Source organism: Marmota marmota, unplaced genomic scaffold (assembly GCF_001458135.2).
Source record: "Marmota marmota marmota unplaced genomic scaffold, marMar, whole genome shotgun sequence".
NCBI classification, from domain to species: domain Eukaryota; kingdom Metazoa; phylum Chordata; class Mammalia; order Rodentia; family Sciuridae; genus Marmota; species Marmota marmota.
The window spans coordinates 23,504,758-23,526,725 of record NW_026000108.1 but is presented as its reverse complement, the minus strand read 5'-3'; the positions used below and the strand labels follow the sequence as shown (position 1 = coordinate 23,526,725).

At 35.4% G+C, this 21,968-nt stretch overlaps 1 protein-coding gene and 1 long non-coding RNA gene across 2 annotated transcripts in view; one reads left to right on the top strand and one right to left on the bottom strand.

Moving 5' to 3' along the window:
- LOC125610951 overlaps positions 1-8,311 on the top strand; it is a 22,909-nt gene extending 14,598 nt beyond the window's left edge. The window contains exon 3 of the long non-coding RNA XR_007341054.1: positions 8,300-8,311. This is a non-coding gene — a long non-coding RNA (uncharacterized LOC125610951). The remainder of the gene's footprint in view (positions 1-8,299) is intronic.
- Positions 1-21,968, bottom strand: part of Pcdh7 (protocadherin 7) — a 394,354-nt gene that overhangs the window by 345,185 nt on the left and 27,201 nt on the right. The gene's annotated exons all lie outside the window — the stretch shown is intronic.

Sequence of the window (21,968 nt, the reverse complement as noted above, 5' to 3'; positions counted from 1 at the left end):
AATTAACCGGGGGGGGGGGACGCTTTTTGTCAGAATCAGTTTCTTTTTTCCCTACTTGGAAAGAGAAAGATCCCAATGGGACAGAATCCCCAAACTCTCTTTCCTGTGACGTCTTCTCTAAGCCCACTAGTGTCTCCTGGCAGGCGTCATTTGGTTCCTTTTTCAGTCTCAAGGCAATTTGACTCCTTCCCACTCCCTCCCAATTATAAATATGCAGGTTAAATCAATGGCCCACCCCTTTTTCTGACTCATTGCCTAAACAGAGCAGACTGCCTTCTAGTACAGAACTAACAACAGGTGGGGGAGGAAGTACTAATTAATCAAGCTGAATATCTGAAGTCATTATTGCCTCAAATCCTTTGGTACCTTGTACAACTCTCAATCATCAAACCCCAAGCCCACCTGCACTTCTCACACTCTAATCATGAAACACAGAAAAGCATTTTAAAATTGCATAGATTTGTGAATAAAGATATGGGCACACATGCTAACCGTACTCTTTTCCCTTATCATCCAAGAGTTCACAATAGATCCTCAAATTTAACAGTTGAAATGTTTTTTAAAAAATACTATTATAAAAACAAAAGAAATATTTATTCCTTTGACCCACAGAGTATCTGTCTGCTCCACTATCTCCACAAGAAGTATGATTTGAAGCCTATGAAAGTACTAAAGGAATAAGAACAGAACTTTGTACAGGAGGTACTAAATATTAACTGAAGGTAATACAGCCTAAAGAAACAAAGCAAAACAAAACAAGCCCCCTGTGGTGTCATGCACTTGTAATCCCAGGGATTTGAGAGGCTGAGACAGGAGGATTGCATGTTCAAGACCAGCCTCAGCTACTTAGTGAGGTGCTTAGCAATTTAGCAAGACATTGTTTCAAAGTAAAGAATAAAAAAGGACAAGGAATGTACTTCAGAGGTAAAGTAGCCCTGGGTTCACTTCAGTACAAAAACAAGAAACAAAACAAAACAAAAAAATCTACCATACATTCTATAATGCAAAAGAAAAATCTCTTTGAGGGCAATTTACAGCTTCTATTCCAGCTTCTTGGATTTGAGTGGCAAAATGGGATTTGTGTATCAAGGTGGAGATTTTTCAAGTTGGTTATCTAGTATTTGGACTTTAATCTTATCATTCCATGTATTTATTTAGGAATAATGTGCAGGAAATGAGACACCCTAATTTGCAAATGTCACTTTAATTTTCTTCTTACAAATATGTGTGTACCTGAATCCATGATAAGTGCCTAAAGTTCTCCACTTTCCCTTAGGTGACCTGTTTTTTATTGTAAATGTCATTTCTCAGACAGATCATATATGCAAGAATACAAATGAGAAAAAAAGACCAAATATTCAATTGGGTCAGTTGTGGGTTTCAAGTAGAATTTGACTTCAGTGTTTATTTCATATAACAATAAAGATCTAATGACTCCTTAGGCTGGTATTTCAAAGTTAACAAATTTCATTTACACACTTCATTTCTTTCAATGTCATGTAAAGATTTAACAGTAACATTTACTTTTATGTCTTTGAAAAATCCGAAGTCAAGAATTGACTAGGCACTGTTGCACTGATAAAAATGTTAGGATAGATTGTAAACTATAAACACTTTATAATACTATATTCTTCAATCATTACTTAAAATTAGATTCGAGGATGGCTCATTCATGCTCACAAAATTAGTTCTATGTGGTAACATATTCATTAAGTACACTTAAAACCATTTTGAGTAGAAAGTTCCTAAAATACTTTCTATGCTAATCAGAATTCTTTTTCTTTTTTTCCCTGTTGATACTGGGGATTGAACCCAGGGACACCTAAGCATTGACATACATTCCCAGTCCTTTATGTTTTTATTTTGAGACAAGGTCTCACTAAGTTGTTTAGTTCCTTGCTAAGTTGCTGAGGCTGGCCTTGAACTTGCAATCCTTCTGTCTCAACCTCCTAAGCTGCCAGGATCACAGGTGTGCACCATGCTCCCAGCATTAATTTGAATTCTTAAATAAAAGTTACACAAAGATGTGTACCTATTATAAATACGAATTCTGATACTATTATAAATGCTAACTACTCAGTGTCATAAGATGTCAATGTATTATGTTTAACGTTATGGACCTAATAAAGATTCTCTTATACATCCATTTATTTTCCTTAGAGTTGGGTATTATTTTACTAATAACTAAATATATGTCTTACTGATGCCTCATGTTTCAGATCCTAATTGATTTATATAGCCAACCTAGTAGTGGGGAAAAATAAATATATCTGGTTTGATTATGGTTTGACAGAGAAGAAATAAGTGACATGTAAGGATGTAAATGTAAGCAAATTCTGTGAAATTTCCAACTTTCATTTAGTAACACTTTTTTTTTAAGTTACCAGTGCTCATTTTTGCTTGGTTCTCAGTTTAATTTCATTCCAGTAGTAAAGGTTAAAATGTGTAAATTTATCAAAATGTATTTGTAGTAAAGCAAGAAGAAACTCAGATACCAAGCAGCTAGGATAGGAGTAGGGTAATCTTCCATTTTCTCTTTCCAAATGGTAGCTTAGGATATTGAGACCCTATTTCATCATTAATGAAAAGGGATTTGAGAAATACTGAGATCAAAAACAAAACTGATCCTGAAACCCCAGGCTAACAGAGCACTCTGGGATTATATTTCCTACTTCTGCCTAGACAGCAATACCCATGAGTAACAGCTGTACTTGGTGAAACACTGATTCACTGACTTGGTAATGAATGTACCCTCAACATTAATACATTTCTAAGTCTCCATGTTTATCTTAATACATCAGTAGATGATTTCATATGTTCAGTTTAAGAGAGCTCCTGATATTCAAAACAGTTTACCCTAAAATGTTTGGACACAGATCTTTGTGATAAATCATCAACAAAACATTTTCTCTCAAATTGATTTTCTCTATACAAGTATGTTTCTAAGAAATTTTATTTACTGACTAATAACTATATACATAGTATCATAAAATAAAGATTTAAAGATAATGCAGTCAACATAGGCCAAATATAATATATTTAAATTAGTGTTTGTCATTTATCTAGGCCCTTCTCATTAAGGTAAGTAATCAAGTTTAGAACATTCTGATTATATGTAGATTCATGCTAATGACAGGCAAATAAGGATCCAGTAAGTTGATTCTGTTTATAATAACTGAGAGAAATAACATGTTTGTTTGATTTTGTGTTCAATTCAACATTTTACAACTGAATTTAAATTTTCAAAGCACTTACAGCTTTAATCTGAAGATCTATTTCAATCCAGTCCAAGACAGCAATAATAGGAGACTAATGTTTTCCATTTAAAATAATATTTTCTTTGGTCTTTGAAAATCCTCAAGGGGTAAACTATTTTAATTTAATAGGTGCAATTGATCTTCAAATATTCAGCAATATTAAAAGCAAAGAGAGTCCTTCTTTTTAATCAACCAAGTTAGAACTAAAATAAATGAAGATGTTTGTATCATGAGTTCAGGAAGCAAGGGGAAAAAAAGAGTACAATCACTTTTGAAAATAATCTTCTTCAAACAAATGATTATATATTAAAAGTCTTGCCCTTAACGAGGTGCAGCTCACCTAGTTTTATTACATATGGGGACAGTTTGATGACTTATTAAATCATTCACATATTTAAGAAAATGAATAATCATTGGCAAATGGCTTTTTACATTATAGGTTATAATGTTCCTTTCCTATTGCTTCCAAAGGAAGAAAAAAAGCACTCATCTTTAAGAAATGTGAAATTGCTAAGAAAAAGATCATCTTTAAGAAATGTGATATTGCTAAGAAAAAGTTATTAACATTTCAGCATTTTCATAATACACAGTTTTTATATCCAGTCCTCCCAAACATCCCATTCCAAGGGTACTTATTCCAATTCTGGGATGTTCAATGGCATAAAAGATTAATTTATAAAGATAATCCAGTTACTTCTAAATTGTATTTTCTAAATACCCTCATATCATGCAATCCCTTGAATGTGTATAAGACATTAACACAGAAAGAAGCATGAATGTCATTTAGTTGCCTAAGAAACAAGCACAGTGTTGAAGAGGGTCCTCAAGGGTGGTTAGCAGGTGTGCTGTGACATCTTATCAGACTGGTTCTGTGTCTTTTTACTCTGCGAGTTGGGGCACATATACCACTAAAGACAACCTGTTTTTGTTTTGTTTTGTTTTGTTTTCCCCTTACTGTTTTTCTTTTTCTTTCTTTTACCAAATAGATAAAGCCACATATTCCTGTTGCGTGGATTTTATAAAATGATGCTTTTCCTGAATTTAGCTTGGTGTTAAGCATGTGATAATGCAAAATAAAAGCATATTCTAACCTAGAGTCAAGTGATTGGATTTGAGCCTTCCCACATTACAGGCTTATTTACTAGATTTGAAAGCAGTTCAAACTGTGCTGCTCAATACAGTGGTCACTAGCTCCAGATGGTTATTAAATTCTTGCAATGATGCTAAACTGAATTGAAAGGGTTGCTATAATTAGAAAACATATACCAGATTTTGAAGATTAAGTTTTTAAAAGAAGAAGATAAAAGGTCTCATTAATAATTTCATTTTGATTAAATACGGAATAATATTTTGGATACATGGGGTTAAAGGAAACATGATGTTGAAATTAATTTCACCTGTTTTTCTGTTGTACTTCATTAATGTGGCTACTTGAAAATTTCAAAATGTACATACGACTTGAATTATGTTTGTACTAGACAGGGCTGCTCTAAAGTATTTTCCATGAGACTGACCCAGAGCACTTTTTAGAAGAGCAGACCTTGACCCATCCATGCTTGAGAGTCACCCAGCCTAACTGAAACTCCTTGAAGCTCCCCTATTGAATTTTTTGCAGGTAAAATTTTGAAAACTGCTTCCCTAAGACTTCATGTATTAAATATTGCCAAGAAGTCAGTCTCAACTGGACTTTGTTCCTACAAGTCCTGAGAGATTTGGTTATTCCTACTTAATGTCTAATGTGAATACAGGATGATATAAGTAAAGGGCTTCTATTAAGCATACAACACTTCCTTCAGGCAGTCACCTAACCAAATGGTCAACCTCAGGGTTAAGTGAAATCTGCAGTCTTCTTGTCTGACAAGTAAAGCACAAATAGAATTTTAAAAAATATGACTGGGAAAGTGGCACCCTGTTAGAACCCCCTATGATACACTCTGGGATATGTCCAAACATCCCTGGATAGGACATGCACTGAGCTGTACAGAGGGAGAAAAGTCAAAGTGAACTCTCCTTCACTTACCAGTGGTTCTCAGATGTGATTGGTTGGGTGACTCCTCAGTGTCACGGGTCCTTTGAGGAAATTATGGCATAGTAATGTACTTAGCTAATGCAATTAATAATAAAAAACAGTTTTGCATGTAGAGAAAGTCATACATTAAATTTGTTCAACACAAATTCATATGCCAAGCATATGTATATACCGGGGAAGAAAGCTCAATGTTTGCATTAATATTATAATAAAAGTTTGCTGGATTATTCACTTTGTATGTTTTCTGTATTTTATTCTATCATTTGGAAGAATCAGCAAAGGAATTTTAAGAGGCAACAGAGGCACATGCAAAACATATAGAAAAAAATCTAAAATTGAGGAAAATTGCATGCGTTAATTATATTTCCCTACCAGAAAAAAAAAAACAAAGAAAATGACTGTATTTACTTTAAATATAGAACAAGCAAATCTTAATCCTATCAGCCTTAACCATCTGCAAAATACAATCATCAACTGATCAAGTAGATTCTCTGTAGTGTGTCTAAAGGTGCCCGCAAAGAGTAGAGAACACTTGAGACAAGGACCCAAAATTCTGCCAGAAAAGGAGTCCCAATTACAGGAAGAATGCACTAGAGGAACACTTAATGGAGCCCTAGGGATGCAGGTGGGAAGCAAACTTCCATCAGCATTTTGAGCGCTAAAAGATCCCTTTCCGTTTTCTATCTCCTTCCTCCTTGATGTTCCACTCCTCCAGCAAGAAATATGAGACAGACATTGTGGGAGAAATTTCGGTTAATGAAACCCCTTAAATAAGTAAAAATGCTAGGCAATACTGACCTTGAGAAAAACAAACAAACAAACAAATAAAAAAACAACAATGAACTTGGGACTTAATAGCAGAATTCTTGAATTTTATAATTTGTTTTGTTCTTATCTTTAAAGTGTCAACCTATTTCCAAGGTAGAGAGGTGATGCCAATGTTTTGAAATAAGAATTTAATGAAAACATTATCCTAGTTTCCATTACAAAGAAATTACAGATTAAGAAGCAAATCAAGAGGTTGTAGTTCAGTGTTAGAGTGCCTGCCTAGCATATGCAGGGCGCCGGATTCAATCCTCAGCATCACATAAAAATAAATAAATAAATAAAATAAAGGAATTGTGTCCATCTACAATTAAAAAATATTTTTAAAAAAGAATCAATCCAAGAGAAAGACAAGCTTTTGGATCACGCAAATTATGACCAAAAAATAATTAGTAGGATCCTTAGAATTCAGATTTGTTTGCTAAAGATGATATTTTCTTACATAATATAATATTTCCTTATTGTTAATGCATGAAAAAATCATATGTTGCATTTAAACTATTTCATATGACTGTAGGAATTCCTTTGAAATCCAGTACATATGTTTGTATATCTATATGTATATATGTGTGTGTATATGTGTATATATATATATATATATATATATATATATACTCTATGCTTGATATATTTTAATGTATTTATATCATAATAATATGGCAGCAAAGGTAGAGAAAAAAATTTTATGATTTTTTTCTCTTCCTGTAAAGGAAAATATCTGACATTCAAAAATTTAATATTCAAGTTCCATCTTTTCATTCTTTCTAGAAAATAGGAATACTATCTTTCGCTATAGAACAGAGATTGGCATAAAGTTGGCTGTTTGATGAGCTTCCTTTTGTCTTTCAAAGGTCCTAGACTTTTCATAATTTCCTAATATCTGACCCTCCCAATTCTAGGGAGCTCAATATCATATTTTTATCAGAACAGTATATGACCTCAAAGTAACTATAAAATTGCAATAAGGTACTGGGATAGAAAACAAACAGAATGATTTCTTTACCTATCCATAAAGAAAATGCTGATATCCTTGATGTGGCCACTTTCCAAAGTGGCCCCAAAGAAATAAAACAAAATGAAAGCAGCACACAGCATATAGATATGAATGTGTTTGAATTTCTAAGAAATAACATCTATTTTATTAATGAGAACAACTACTTCAATAGCTCCTCGTAGAGCACACTGTCCTCTTTCCAAGAGATAGAGCAAATGAAAGACAAATGGCAAGTCCTGGGCTATTTAGGAGGCCAGTGCAGTGCCACACATCCTCAGCTATGTTACTCTCCATTCTTGTGCACTGCTGTGAAATGGGTCGGGTTCTTAACACTCACATAATTGTTACACCACTGTAGGAGGAGCCGTGAGTTTTACAAATACTGCTTGTCCCCAAATATAAATAAGTGGGAAAATAAACCATAGCATCAAGAACGTTTGCTGTTATGTTCCAAGTCAATGTCCCAACCTAACAGCAGTAACTGTTCATACTGGCACTCTAAGATGATTGTTTTAAATTCAGTAAACTATCACACTTGTCAGAGTTGCGATGGCTTCCCAGGTCACTGGGGTAAAATCCCCTAGATCTCACACTTAGTCCCCTCTGAACTTATCCACTAACACTTCCCTCACAGCTCCTTCCCTCCTGCAATACTGGTTTCCAGGACTATGCCTCAATTATCTCTTGAACTTTTCTATCCTTACCTTTCTCTTTATACCCGGACAGATCCCAATACCAACACGATTGCCTCCCTCCTGAACTTCAGGTCCCTCAAAATAACATCTTGTCAAGGCCCATTGACAGTCATATGTAAATTGCAGCCTTCACTGCCTATCTCTTATCTCTGCTTTTTAAAAATATTTTTCAGATCCTGGATCCAAGATGGAGGGCCAAAGGGAAGCAGCATTCTGTGTTGTCCATGTCCCAGTCTCAACTAGTGGGAATACTGCCTTTCTGAGAGTGATAAAGGACCCCTCCACAGCTGCTCCTGATCAGGAATCATGGCTGCCATGCTGCGAAGGGCCCCAAGACTCAGCGTTAGAACAGGACTCACAACTCAGGACTACTCGCCCACACAGGTCTGGTGGGTGCCTTAGTGGAAACACCTGTATCAGCACTGGGCACAGAATTCCCAGGCTCCTTTATCATGCAGGACACTCAGCCATGACCCATTGATTTTTGGTGGTGGTGCAGGAACTCCAGCCAACAGTCCCATGTGATCCCCCATCTGTCCCCCATCAACAGTCCCACTGTGGGGCTCCCTCAGTCGCTTCCATCCCCTACTTGGGGTAGCCTACCTGCATCTGGGGACATCATAGGCTCTGAAAAAAGCTGACAACTGGGACACTGCACACCACAGAGCTCATCTCTGGACAGCATGGCACAACCCCATCGTCCGGCTCCCCCAACCTGACCTGACACCCCATTGCTGAAAGCAGCTGCCTCCATCTTGGGTCACTTCCATCACCGTCTTTAGTTGGGGCAACTACTAGTTTGGAACACCAGAGAGCCATGCTCCCATAGTTTTCTAATTCTTTCCAATCCCGAGCAGCTGCTAACTCAGCAGTGATTACCCAATTCAAAACAGCCCTCCAGGACAGGTGTGCAGCCACCTGAATGCAACACAGGTGATCCTGGGAGAGAAAGTAGAAAGGGAGAGGGTGAGGGAAATACACTTTAGAGACTACTGTGGAGGGCAGAAACTGAGGTCTACAAACTGAGGTCATAGGAGCAGACCTCAAAAGAGGATCCTTGAGATACAGTCTCCCAACAGGACCAGCAGGTGCCACACCCCATTTCCGGGTGCCCTGCACCCAAGACCAACCCTCACACGGGGTAACCCTCACCATCCTGAGAGCATAGATACCTACTAAGAATAGACAGCCCCACCTATTGGATGAGAGGGAAGCAGGAAAGATACTGATCTCCAACCTAAACAATCCTTGTTGCTTCCTTGAGATTTGTTTTTCTTTCTTTCTTCTCCTTTGTTCTCCTGCCTTCACATCCCCAACATATATGAAACCAAGTACTTTGATTAAATTAGGATATTGAGGACTGAGATGACTGAATAGCATATGATAGTTGTGTTGTATATTCTCTTTTTTTCTCACCAGTTTTTACTATTTTACTATTTTTTTTATTTTTCTTAATATATGTGTGTGTTTGTCTTATGTACTCTACTGTCTTTCCTCTTTGTCTACCCAAAATTACTACCTCTCTATTCTCCTGTTACTAATCTTCTTCTTTAGATCTCTCTTTCACACTTCATAAGATATAATAACTCTATATCCTCATCTCATACCTCCTCAGCATATCTTCCTACACCTCATCCCTGGTTCTTTGTCCACCATCAGAAACTGTAAACCCTATTACAAACCTACTGATTATATTTTAGATAATATTTGAATTCACCATTTCTGTATATTGTGACCAAACTGAAAATGTCTTAATAACAACTATTTGTTTTTAGGTGGTATTTTGTTTATATTGGGATCTGTTAACAGTGTCTTGCCCTTCACAGGTGAGGTATTGGAACCTTACAGGGGCACAATAATCCTATAGGGTGAAAACGTTAACACCTCTGATCCACAGTGCTAGAAAGGAAGCCACAAGAGCAACATGAAAAGACAAGGGAAGACAGTGCCCAAAACAAATCAAAATACAGCATTATTAGAATCCATGGCCAGCAGAGCAGATGAAATGACAGAGAAGGAGTTCAGGAAATACATAATTAAAATGTTCTGTGAATTAAAGGATGATGTAAGAGAGCAAATACAAGCATCAAAAGATCATTTCCAAGAAGAGCTACATAAGTAAATACAGGAAGCAAAGGATTACTTCAATAGGGAGATAGAGATTTTAAAGAAAAACCAAATAGAAAGACTTGAAATGGAATAAACAATAAACCAAATTAAAAGCTCAATTGAAAGCATCACCAACAGGGTAGACCACTTGGAAGACACTACCTCAGACAACAAAGACAAACTATATAATCTTGAAGGGGATGTAGACCACACAGTGAAAATGGTAAGAAACCAATGAGCAGAACATTCAAGAAATATGGGATAGCATAAAAAGAATAAATTTAAAAGTTATTGGGATAGAGGAAGGAATATAGTTCTGAACCAAAGGAATGAACAATCTATTCAGTGAAATAATATCAGAAAAAATTTCCAAACATGAAGAACAAATTGGAAAACCAAATTCAAGAGGCTTACAGGACACCAAGTATACAAAATCACAACAGATCCACACCAAGACACATTAGACTGAAAATGTTTAACATACAGAATAAGCAGAGAATATTAAAAGCCATGAGAGAAAGGAATCAGATTACATATAGGGGAAACCAATTAGGTTATGTGCAGATTTTTCAATGCAGACCCTGAAAGCTAGAAAATCCTGGAACAACACATATCAAGCTCTGAAGGAAAATGGATGCCAACCAAAAATTTTGTATCCCTCAAAATTAAGCTGGATTTAGATTTGATGATAAAATAAAAACCTTCCATAATAAACAAAAGTTAAATGAATTTACAGCTAGAAAACCTGCACTATAGAACATCCTTGGCAAAATATTCTATGAAGAGGAAATGAAAAACAGCAATGAAAATCAGCAGAGGGAGGTATTACACTACAGGAATAACTAATCAAAGTAGAAACCAAGTAGTTAAAATAAACAAAAATGTCTGGGAATACAAATCATGTCTCAGTAATAATCCCTGAATGTTAATTGGTCAAACTCACCAATCAAAAGACATAGGTGGGATGAGTGAATTAAAAAAAAAAAAACAATATGCTGCTTCCAAGAGACCAAGAGACTCATAGGAAAAATCATACACAAACGGAAGGTGAAAGGTTGGGAAAAATAATACCACTGACATGGACTGCGGAAGCAAGCAGGGTTTTCCATCCTCATATCAAATAAAGTAGACTTCAAGCTAAAGTTAATCAAAAGAAACAAAGAAGGACATTTCATACTTCTCAAGGGAACTATACACCAACAAGACATAATAATTATAAATATATAAGAATCTATGTAGCATCTATGTTCATCAAACAAACTTCTCAGGTTGAAGAGTCAAATTGACCATAACACAATAATTCTGGATGACTTTAATATACCTCTTTCACCACTGGATAGATCTTCCAAACAAAAGTTGAACAAAGAAACTATAGAACTCAATAATACAATAAATAACTTAGATTTAACTGACATGTAGAATATTTCATCCTTCAACAAGTGAATATACTTTCTCAGCCCCACATGGATCCTTCTCTAAAATAGACCATATATTATGCCACAAAACAATTATTAACAAATACAAGAAATACTACCCTGCATTTTATCAGATCATAGTGGAATAAAATTAGAAATCAATGACAAAATAAAAATAAAAATTATTCCATCACCTGGAGACTAAACAATATGCTACTAAATGGAAAATGGGTTACAAAAGACATCGAGGAGGAGATTAAAAATTCTTAGAAGTAAATAAGAACATGGATATGACATATCAAAATATCTGGGACAATATGAAAGCAGTAATAAGAGGAAAGTTCATTGCATGGAGCTCATTCCTTAAAAGAAGAAAAAGTCAACAAATAAATGACCTAACATTACATCTCAAAGCCCTAGAAAAAAGAAGAACAAATCAACACCAAAATCAGAGCTGAAATCAATGAAATTGAAACAATTGAAAAAATTTTCAAAACAAAAAGTTGCTTCTTTAAAAAAATAAATACAATTGATAAACCCTTAGCCATGCTAACGAAGAGAAGGAGAGAGAAAACTCAAATTACTAGCCTCCATGATGCAAATGAAAATATCATGACAAACACTACAGAAATATAGAATATAATTAGAAATTATTTTGAAAACTTGTACTCCAATAAAATAGAGAATATTGAAGGCATCAACAAATTTCTAGAGGCATATGATTTGCCCAAATTGAATCACGATGATCTACACAATTTAAATAGATCAATTCAAGCAAGGAAATAGAAGATGCCATTAGAAGCCTACCAACCAAGGAAAGCCCAGGACAAGATGGATACCCAGCTGAGTTCTACAAGACCTATAAAGAAAAACTAATACCTATACTCTACAAATTATTTCATGAAATCAAAAAAGAGGGAGCACTTCCAAACTCATTCTATGAGGCAAATATCAATCACCCTCATTCCAAAACCAGGCAAAGATACATTAAAGAAAGAAAATGTCAGATCAATATCTCTAATAAATATAGATGCAAAAATTCTCAATAAAATTCTAGCAATTTGAATACAAAAACATATAAAAAAGATAGTGTACCACTATCAAGTGGGATTTATCCCAGGGATGCAAGTTTGTTTCAACATATGGAAATAAATAAATGGAATACATCACATCAATAGACTTAAAGATAAGAATCCTATGATCATCTCAATTCATGCATAAAAAGCATTAGACCAAATACAGCACCCCTTCATGTTCAAAAATACTAGAAAAACTAGGGATAACAGGAACATATCTGAACATCATAAAAGCTATTATGCTAAGCCCCAAGCCAACATCATTCTAAGTGGAGAAAAATTGAAAGCATTCCCTCTAAAAACTGGAACAAGACAGGAATGTTCTCTTTCAGAGCTTCTATTTAACATAGCTTTGAAACACTGGCCAGAGCAATTAGATAGACGAAAGAAATTAAAAGGATACAGATAGGAAAAGAAGAACTCAAATTAGCACTATTTGCTTATGATATAATTCTATGCCTAGACGACCCAAGAAATTCCACCAGAAAACTTCTAGACCTAGTAAATTAATTCATCAAAGTAGCAGGATACAAAATCAACACCCATAAATCAAAGGCATTTCTGTATAGCAGTGACAAATCTTCTGAAAGGAAAACTACCCCATTTACAATAGCCTTTAAAAAAAATACTTGGGAATCAGTCTAACAAAAGAAGTAAAAGACCTCTACAATGAAAACTAAGAATGCTAAAGAAAAAAATTAAAGACCTTAGAAGATGGAAAGATCTCCCTTGTTCTTGGATAGGCAGAATTATTTTTTTCAAAATGACTATGCTACCAAAATCCCTATACAGATTTAATGTAATTCCAATCAAAATCCCAATGACGTTCCTCATAAAAATAGAAAAATCAGTCATGAAATTCATCTGGAAAAATAAGAGACCCAGAAGAACCTAAAGCAATCCTTAGCAAGAAGAGTGAAGCAGGTGGCATCACTATACAGACCTTAAACTATACTACAGAGCAATAGTAACAAAAAAAACATGGTATTGGTACCAAAATAGACTGGTAGACCAGTGGTACAGAATAGAAGACAGAGACTAACCCACATAATTACAGTTATCTTATATTAGACAAAGGCACCAAAAACATATATTGAAGAAAAGATGTTCTCTTCAAAAAATGATGCTTGGAAAATCCATATGCAACAAAATGAAATTAAACTCCTACCTCTCACCATGCACAAAACTCAACTCAAAGTGGATCAAGGACCTAGGAATTAAACCAGAGACACTGCACCTATTAGAAGAAAAAGTAGACCCCAATCCCCATCATGACAGATTAGGCCCCAACTTCCTTAATAAGAGACTCCTATAATGCAAGAATTAAAATCAAGAATCAATAAATGGGATGCATTCAAACTAAAAGGCTTATTCTCAGCAAAAGAAACAATCAGTAAGGTAAATAGAAACCCTACATCTTGGGAGAAAATTTTTACCACTCATACATCAGAGCACTAATCTCTAGAGTATATAAAGGGCTCAAAAAGCTGAATACCATAAAAACAAATAGCCCAATCAATAAATAGACCAAGGAACTGAACAGACACCTCTCAGAAGTTGATATACAATCAATCAACAAATATATGAATAAATATTCAACATCTCTAGCAATTAGAGAGATACAAATCAAAACTACTCTAACATTTAATTTCACTCTAGTCGAAATGGCAGCTATTCAGAACACAAACAACAAAAAGTGTTGGTGATGATGTGGGGAAAAAGGCACACTCATACATTGCTGGTGGGACTGCAAATTGGTGCAGCCAATATGGAAAGCAGTATGGAGATTCCTTGGAAATCTGGGAATAAAACCACCATTTGACCCAGCTATCCTACTCTTCAGTTTATACCCAAAGGACTTAAAAACAACATACTACAGGGACACAGCCACATCAATGTTTATGGCAGCACAATTAACAATAGCTAAACAGTGGAACCAACCTAGATGCCCTTCAGTAGATGAATGAATAAAGCAAACCTGGTATATATACACAATGCAATATTACTCAGCAATAAAAGAGAATAAAATCATGGCATTTGAAGGTAAATGGATGGAGTTGAAAAACATAATGCTAAGTGAAGTTAGCCAATCCCCCAAAAAACAAAGGCTGAATGATTTCTCTGATATAAGGAGGCTGATTCATAATGGGATTTGGAGGGGGAGCATGGGAAAAATAGACAAACTCTAGGTAGAGCAGAAGGGTGGGAGAGGAAGGGAGGGGGCAGGAGGGTAAAAAGACGGTGGAATGAGATGGATATCATTACCCTAAGTATATGTATGAAGACACAAATTGTGTAAATATATATTATATACATCCAGAAATATGAAAAATTGTGCTCTATGTTTAATATGAATTGTAATGCATTCTGTTGTCATATATAACAAATTAGAATTTAAAAAGAAAAAATATTAACTTACACTTTGCTTATTCACATCTTATTAAATATGTGTATCCCTCCACTGAATTGTAAGCTGCATGTGACAACAGTGATTTTTTTCAATGCTGTTTTTTTTTTTTTTTTTTTTTTTGCCATATCTCAGCACCCTGAGCATGCCTGGCACAGAGCATATTAATATGTATTATAGGAATGTTTGTTGTTTGCATTCACTAATCTATCACTAGAGCCATTCTACAGGCTTTTACTGAGAGCCTACTATGTATGCTGCACTGGATATTCAGTGATAAATACTATGCAGTGCTTTTTTCTTGAAAAGGTCACATTATTGTGGGAACAGGCCTATAAAAATTTAATTGCAATGCAAAGTGATTAGTGTATGTCGAATAGACACTAAAGGAAGGAGAACGACTCATAAGGCGTGGGAGGTAGGGAAAGCTTTGATAAGATGTGACATTTGAGCTGAGTCATGAAATATGAGTGTGTTTCTGAGGAATAAAGAAGGATCAAAAAACATTTCATACCAAGAAAAAGAAATGTACAAAGGCATGGATCAGACAAAGGGAAAGCCCTGTTGGACAGCCAGCAAAGTTTAGTGTGGTTAGAGCAGAGAGTGTCAGATAGGAATGAAGCTCACTTGCTGGGGGTCTTCCTATCATGTTCCTCAGTCTTTGCTTTCTCCTGTGGGGTGGTACAGAAGGCTTTTACAGGCAGAAACGACCTGGGTTATCTGTAAGGCAGACTATTTCGTACATTAATTCTTAAGGCAGCATGAAAGGTGAATGTGAATGCTCTATGGATGTAGGCTAGAAAATGGAGCAGAGGCAGGGAGTGGCAATGGAGAGATAATGAGATTGTTTTTGCCTATGTTGTATTTAGACTTGAGAGGCACACAGATATAGAAAGCAATTGTCACTAGAAAATAAAAGCTTTGACTATAAGTGGTGACTACTAAAATAAGGAACATACCCTGTTTTTTTTTTAATATTTATTTTTCATTTGCAGTTGGACACAACACCTTTATTTATTTTGATGTGGTGCTAAGGATCAAACTCAGGGCCCCACACATGCTAGGCAAGCGCTCTGCCGCTGAGCCACAACCCCAGCCCAGGAACATTTTAACAGAAGCTTTGGGGATACAATATTGAAAAGGTGAAAAAAACGGAGAAATGTCCAGGAAGGTAGAGGTCCACCTAAGAATAGGGACAGCTGCTATTGGAAGCCCTGGTAGTAGAGCTTCAGACAGAAAGTAGCCCAAGAACAAAAGACCATACCTCTTATTCAGATGTAACAGCAGCAGCAGGTTAAGACTAAGCTAGAGAGTGGTGAGCTCACAGGCCAAGGAAAATGAAGAATGAAAGACACAGGGCTAAAGACTCCTTTTTATGATGAGAGACCTGAGAAAAAGTGGGTATTTCCTAAGATATTAGTGCTCTCACTATATTTACAGGTAGAAGGAATAGAAATAGAAGGGAGAGAAAAAGAGAAGGCAGAGAATGACTAATGAAGCAATGTTTTAGGAGAAATACAGGAGGTGACATGGCATACAAGGATAATGAACTTAGCCTTAGCAAAACAAAACAAAAAAAAATGTTTTGTTTTTCATTTTTTTAACTTTGCACAGAGACACAAAAGAGAAAGCTACAATATAATTTGGGATATCTGAATAATGTAAGGTTAAGATAGAGGTCTCTAGCTTCAGATGCTACAGGATCATGCTCCATTTTTCCACTTACTGGCCCTAGGATACTGGGACAGTTACTTAACCTCTATGTGCCTCAGTCTCCTCATCTGCTCGGGCTCAGTAGAGGGTGGTAACAATTCCTTCCTCCCTCTTGCAATTGACCTGAAAATCAGGAGCCAATGCCCTCCTTGCAGAGCTTAAATGACAGTGGGTAACTCTACTTAGTCACAAAGTAAGTATTGGTTGAGAGAGTAGAAGTGTGAAGAGGTTTGGAGGGTTCAGGCCTCAAGGACTCTCTTTTGCTCTATGAGGAGCAGTGCGGAAGAGAGCAAGGAGGTGAAAGCTGAGCAACATTTAGTGCTCAACAAAACGAGCCTATTCACAACAGACTAGCATTTGCAAACTTCTCAGATTTATTAGAAGGAAGACCAAAATTGTGCCATCACCACCAACAGATGAGGATATCATAACATGGGTTGTCATTAAACCTTTTAAAGATACATTTTATTTCATACACACACAGACACAGACACAGAGTCTTATTTATGAAGAGAAAAGCATCTGTAATTTTAATCACTTGGATGGTTTAAATCTCTAAGATCAGAAAATTTGAAGTTTTTCCCAATTAATATTATAGGAAACTCTTAATATTATAGGAAACTCTAGGTGGGACCTGTGAGTAGTCTTAAGCAGAAATGCTAGAGTCACCCTGCCTTGAGTTCCAGCCCAGGTCTACCTCTTTGGGATTGTGTGATTTTTGACAAGTTATTAAACCCTGAATCTCAGTTTCTTCATCTGAGAAAAATAGCATAAAAAGTTTATATCCATCAGCACTGTAAGAATAAAATGACATAATCAACCTACATATACCTTGCCCAGGGTCTGATACATGATAGAACCTTCATCAATGTGGATTTCCTTAAACCTCATCATAAATAGATTTGAAAACATATGAACATTACCAAACAATTATGAGCACTCATAAAAATCTTCACCACTCATCTACTTCTTAAACCACATAATTAGATAATGTCAAAAAAAATACATATGGGTTTCTCAGGGGTTGGCTTAAAATATTTAAGTACCAAATTGAACTGAAGATAAAATACTGAAATCCTTTAAAAGGGTATCTGTGTGTCATATGAAAAATGATGAATCTTTTTAAATGTCTTACATACTTCCCTGAATAGTATTATCTTGTGACCTTCATTTTTTTACAGCAATAAAAGTACCTTGAGCCTGACAAGATTTATTGTTTCCAACTAAGATTTCCTGCACTGAGTGTGAATTTCATTCACATTAACACCTTACAATTTAAGACCTTTAATTCATAACTTTTGTAAGCACAAAACACCTTAGACCCTAAACAATCTAAAATAAATCAATATATCATGTTTTCTGCAGAAGAAAGGGAACATGATAAAGTGATCCATTTCTGCTCACATCACTGGGGCTGTTTGAATATGACAACTGCCGTCCTTTTCACATGACAAATGACTAGGGAATGCTCTGCTGCTTGCCTGATAGGGAGCTAAACTTATTTCAGGACATGTTCTAATGAGTCATGGAGGAGGCTAATAGTAATCCCTGCTAGGTTACTTCCTCCTTCCACAAAGTAAGCAGGCAGTCTTTGCAGCAAATGTTGTTGGCTTTGAACAGATGAAAAGGGGTTAACTGCTTTCAGGAGATTTAAATGTAAGTTAAGTCTGAGTTCAATTTGACAAGTCTGGATATAGTGCTATCAGTACATCTCATAAAAATGTTTTGTAGAAGCATACAGCACTGTTGTATTTGATAGTTTCTGTGATCTGTAGCATTTCGGGATAAAATCACAGTTTTATCTGTACGTTTCATAATATTCAAATAAAATTTTCTTAATTTTAAATTATAGATATAATGATTGAGTTCTTCCTGTATCATTTTTTTTATTGATTGATGCAATGAAATCAGAAAGTACTGACACTGATGCTACTCATTGGAGATGGGGAGAAACACTTGGACAAAAAATCAACAGCACAATTTTTACAATTCATCACATATGGAAAAAATATTTACGCTTCCATTTCAAATCAGAATGTAAGCTCTACAAGAAACAGGAACAGAGCAAAAATGGGTGTAGATGTATAATAAAATATGTACTGAATGACAGAAGAATCAATATGTCCTTCAACAAAGCCAAAAAAGTCCTTTACAATTAAAACCTAGCTAAAAACTATAGTGATCCCTGCGTGAGAAAATCCAGATGGCACATGGCACCACAAGATGCCTTCTTTCAGGATTTGCTGCTATCGGTCTGTGCTCATAAAAAATGCCTGCCTACAAAATGACAGTTTTGCCTACAACACACCTTCATACATAACTTACCTAACTTCGAAATTTACGTGAAAACATATTTCTTATATGTTTCTTATTAATTTGTCCTTATTACTATCCAGTAAAATATGCTGTTTTCCTATAATAGCTACCATGTATAAAATGAGGTCCTTTCATTCTGCTTCCATATCAATAAAAGAGAGAGCTGTAAAGGTTATCTCTCTTTTTACAGTTAGAGATACTTGAAGGGAAATGAGATATGTACCAGAAATAAAAGAGATCCTGAACGGAGGAGTTAAGAGAAATGCTCTGACCTTGTCTTTTCCAGTGCCCATTATTGTTTATAATGGCTTAAAGAGTTGTCTAGGCATGATGCTGACATTTATGGTATTTTATCTCCCATACCAGGCAGCTAAGAACTCTTCCACTTTCACTTATATATTTTAATCAAATGTTCCTGGAATCTAAATACTTCTTATTCCTTTCAGAACTTCCCAAAATCCATGACACCAAGTTCAAATGCTCCCATTTTAAACCCGGTAATTTTTAATTGAGTTACAATAACATGTCATTTACTTATTCATTAGAGACTGAATTATCACTTACTTAAATTCATACATTGTACACAGGGCCAACCTTTATTCATAAATTTGTTGCACTTTCCAGGTATCTATTTTCACCCCTAAAGGTAAGAGGGACATAAGACTGGTTGTTGCCCATGTGGGTTCTGTCACCAACATTTTTCAGCCAAAATGCATTACTGATATTCCATCCTTCAACAACAAAGGAGAAGACTTCAGCAAGGTTTGCAAAAAAATGTCACTAGCAAAGGAAGAGTCTATATCTTCTCATATTAATTTGCATTGTTGACTTTCCTTATATGCACATCAAAGGATATCACTGAAAATTTATTTTCAGAAGTAGAAACATTAAGGCAATAAGTACCAATCATAAGGACATTTTCCTCCAAGTGTCAGATTCAAGACTGAAAACAAGGAACACCAGGTAAGCATAAGGACCACCCAGGCATATTATTTTCCTTTAAAAATAATCATGCAATTTTATCTCTAAAAATGATTAAAGAGCCAACCAAATTCTACCCTCAAAAATCCTTATGGCAGCAGGCTTACTGTTGCAAAATCAGAGGAAATAATCACCATTTTTTTTTTTTTTTTTTGGTTAAGCACTACTGGGACTGAACCCAAGAGCGCTTAGCCACTAAATCACATTCACAGTCCCATTTATTTATTTATTTATTTATTTATTTATTTAGAAACAGGAGCTCACTGAGTTGCTGAGGCTGGCTTTGAACTCCCAATCTTCCTTTCTTCAACATCCTGAGCCCCTGGGATTTCAAGCATGCACCACTACCCCGAACAGAAAATTACATTTTTAAAGCAGTAGTGGGTAGCATGAAAACTGCCTTAATTTTATTTTGAAAGTATTTTTTTACAGTTAATAACAGATGTATTAGTAAATATCATGTGGAAAGCAATGTTAAGCCCTACATAAACATATAGGTGCTAAAGTTCCTTCAATATCTAATAATCTGACAAAAGTGAAGTCCACAATCTCAATTCAAATGCATTATTAAGCACCCACAAAGCATGGTATCTCATTAGGTGGGAAATACAATGGTTAATAAATTTTATAGAACCCAAGAAAAATATATATGTACTCATTCTTAAGCAGTATCAAATTAGGAATGTCCATATAATAGAAAATTTGACTCTCCAATTACATATTAGACTATGTGTCATTACATATTTTTAAAAATCTGTTCTCCAACTATGACTTTCTCAACTTTCTAAAAGATATATAGGAAAGTTTTGCAGATGTAAGAGAATTTAGAAAGTATTTATAGTTGAGAAACAGAAGAGGGAATCATATTCTCAAAATATTTCTGGGATGGTTGATCCTTTAGTACTCTAATCAGAATAGTCTAGCAAAGGATACAGATTAAGTGCTATCATTTTAAACATCAAAATGTCTCAGTATTATCTTCAATAAATTAAGCTCACTCAAAAATAATTGAATCTATGCAGAATTAATTGTAAGATATTGTTTTGAAAGATTTTAATTTATAGACAAAATTCCAAATAGTTCATACTACACAAAGGTATAGCGATTGGAAATTTTTTTAATTAAGTCAGTTTGCATATCCATACCATTATTGGTTCAATGTTTGTCTAATATTGACAAATATTGACAAATTCCACTTTCACTTATATATTTTAATCAAATGTTACTGGAATCTAAACACTTCCTATTTATTTAAGATGTTATAGTTTCAACATCTTAACATGGTACACAAAGTCTTTCGTAATTGAAACCCCACCTTATTTTAAAGCCTCATCATCTACTGTTTCTGCTCCAACACACAGGACCCCTCTAAGTATTGCAATAACTTCTCCTACTTTCCTGGGTCAATAAGTGCCCATGTGTCCTTAAGACTCTATCAAGGTCACCTACTCTGCAAAAACTTTCAACATCCTAGCAAAGATTCTTTAGAATAGTAGTTTATGCAAAAATGGCCCAAGTGGTGCAGCAGTTAATTTTATATGGCTGTCTCTTCTTTTTTCAACAAGAATGGCCACCCTTTCACATACATTGTCATATAGATGATTCTACCCAGAGATTTCATTTCTTCCTGCACTCTTAAAGCTGAATATTGAAAGAGTGAGTCATGGTTGTGGTTAGATATCTTCTATTTCCCACCCCACCACACACCTACTCTGTTTCCCATACCCATTGTGATCAGGTTCTATGCCCAGGTCTGTCAGTATGGGTTACATTCACAAAGTTCCTTGTCCTCTACTTATAGCTGAATTAGGTTGATGGGAAATTCCTGGTCTTAACTAAAAAGAGGGAGAAGAAACTGGTTAGAATATTTATTACCTGACTCCCAGCCTACAGGGTCCTCTGCTGTCCCCTGCAAGTGCCTCTCCTTTTTCAACCCCTTAAATTTTCCCTGTCCTGGTACCTTGAGCCTGGGGCTCAAACACAGTGACTTACTCAAGGTGGACAAAGTCTCTCTACCATGGCATTACTGACATTGGGTGTAGAATAATATTATACTATGAAGTGCTTCCTTGTGTCCTGCAGGATATAAGGGATGTTAGTAGCATTCCTAGCATCTATGCACTAGATATAAATAACATTTGTATAGCAATT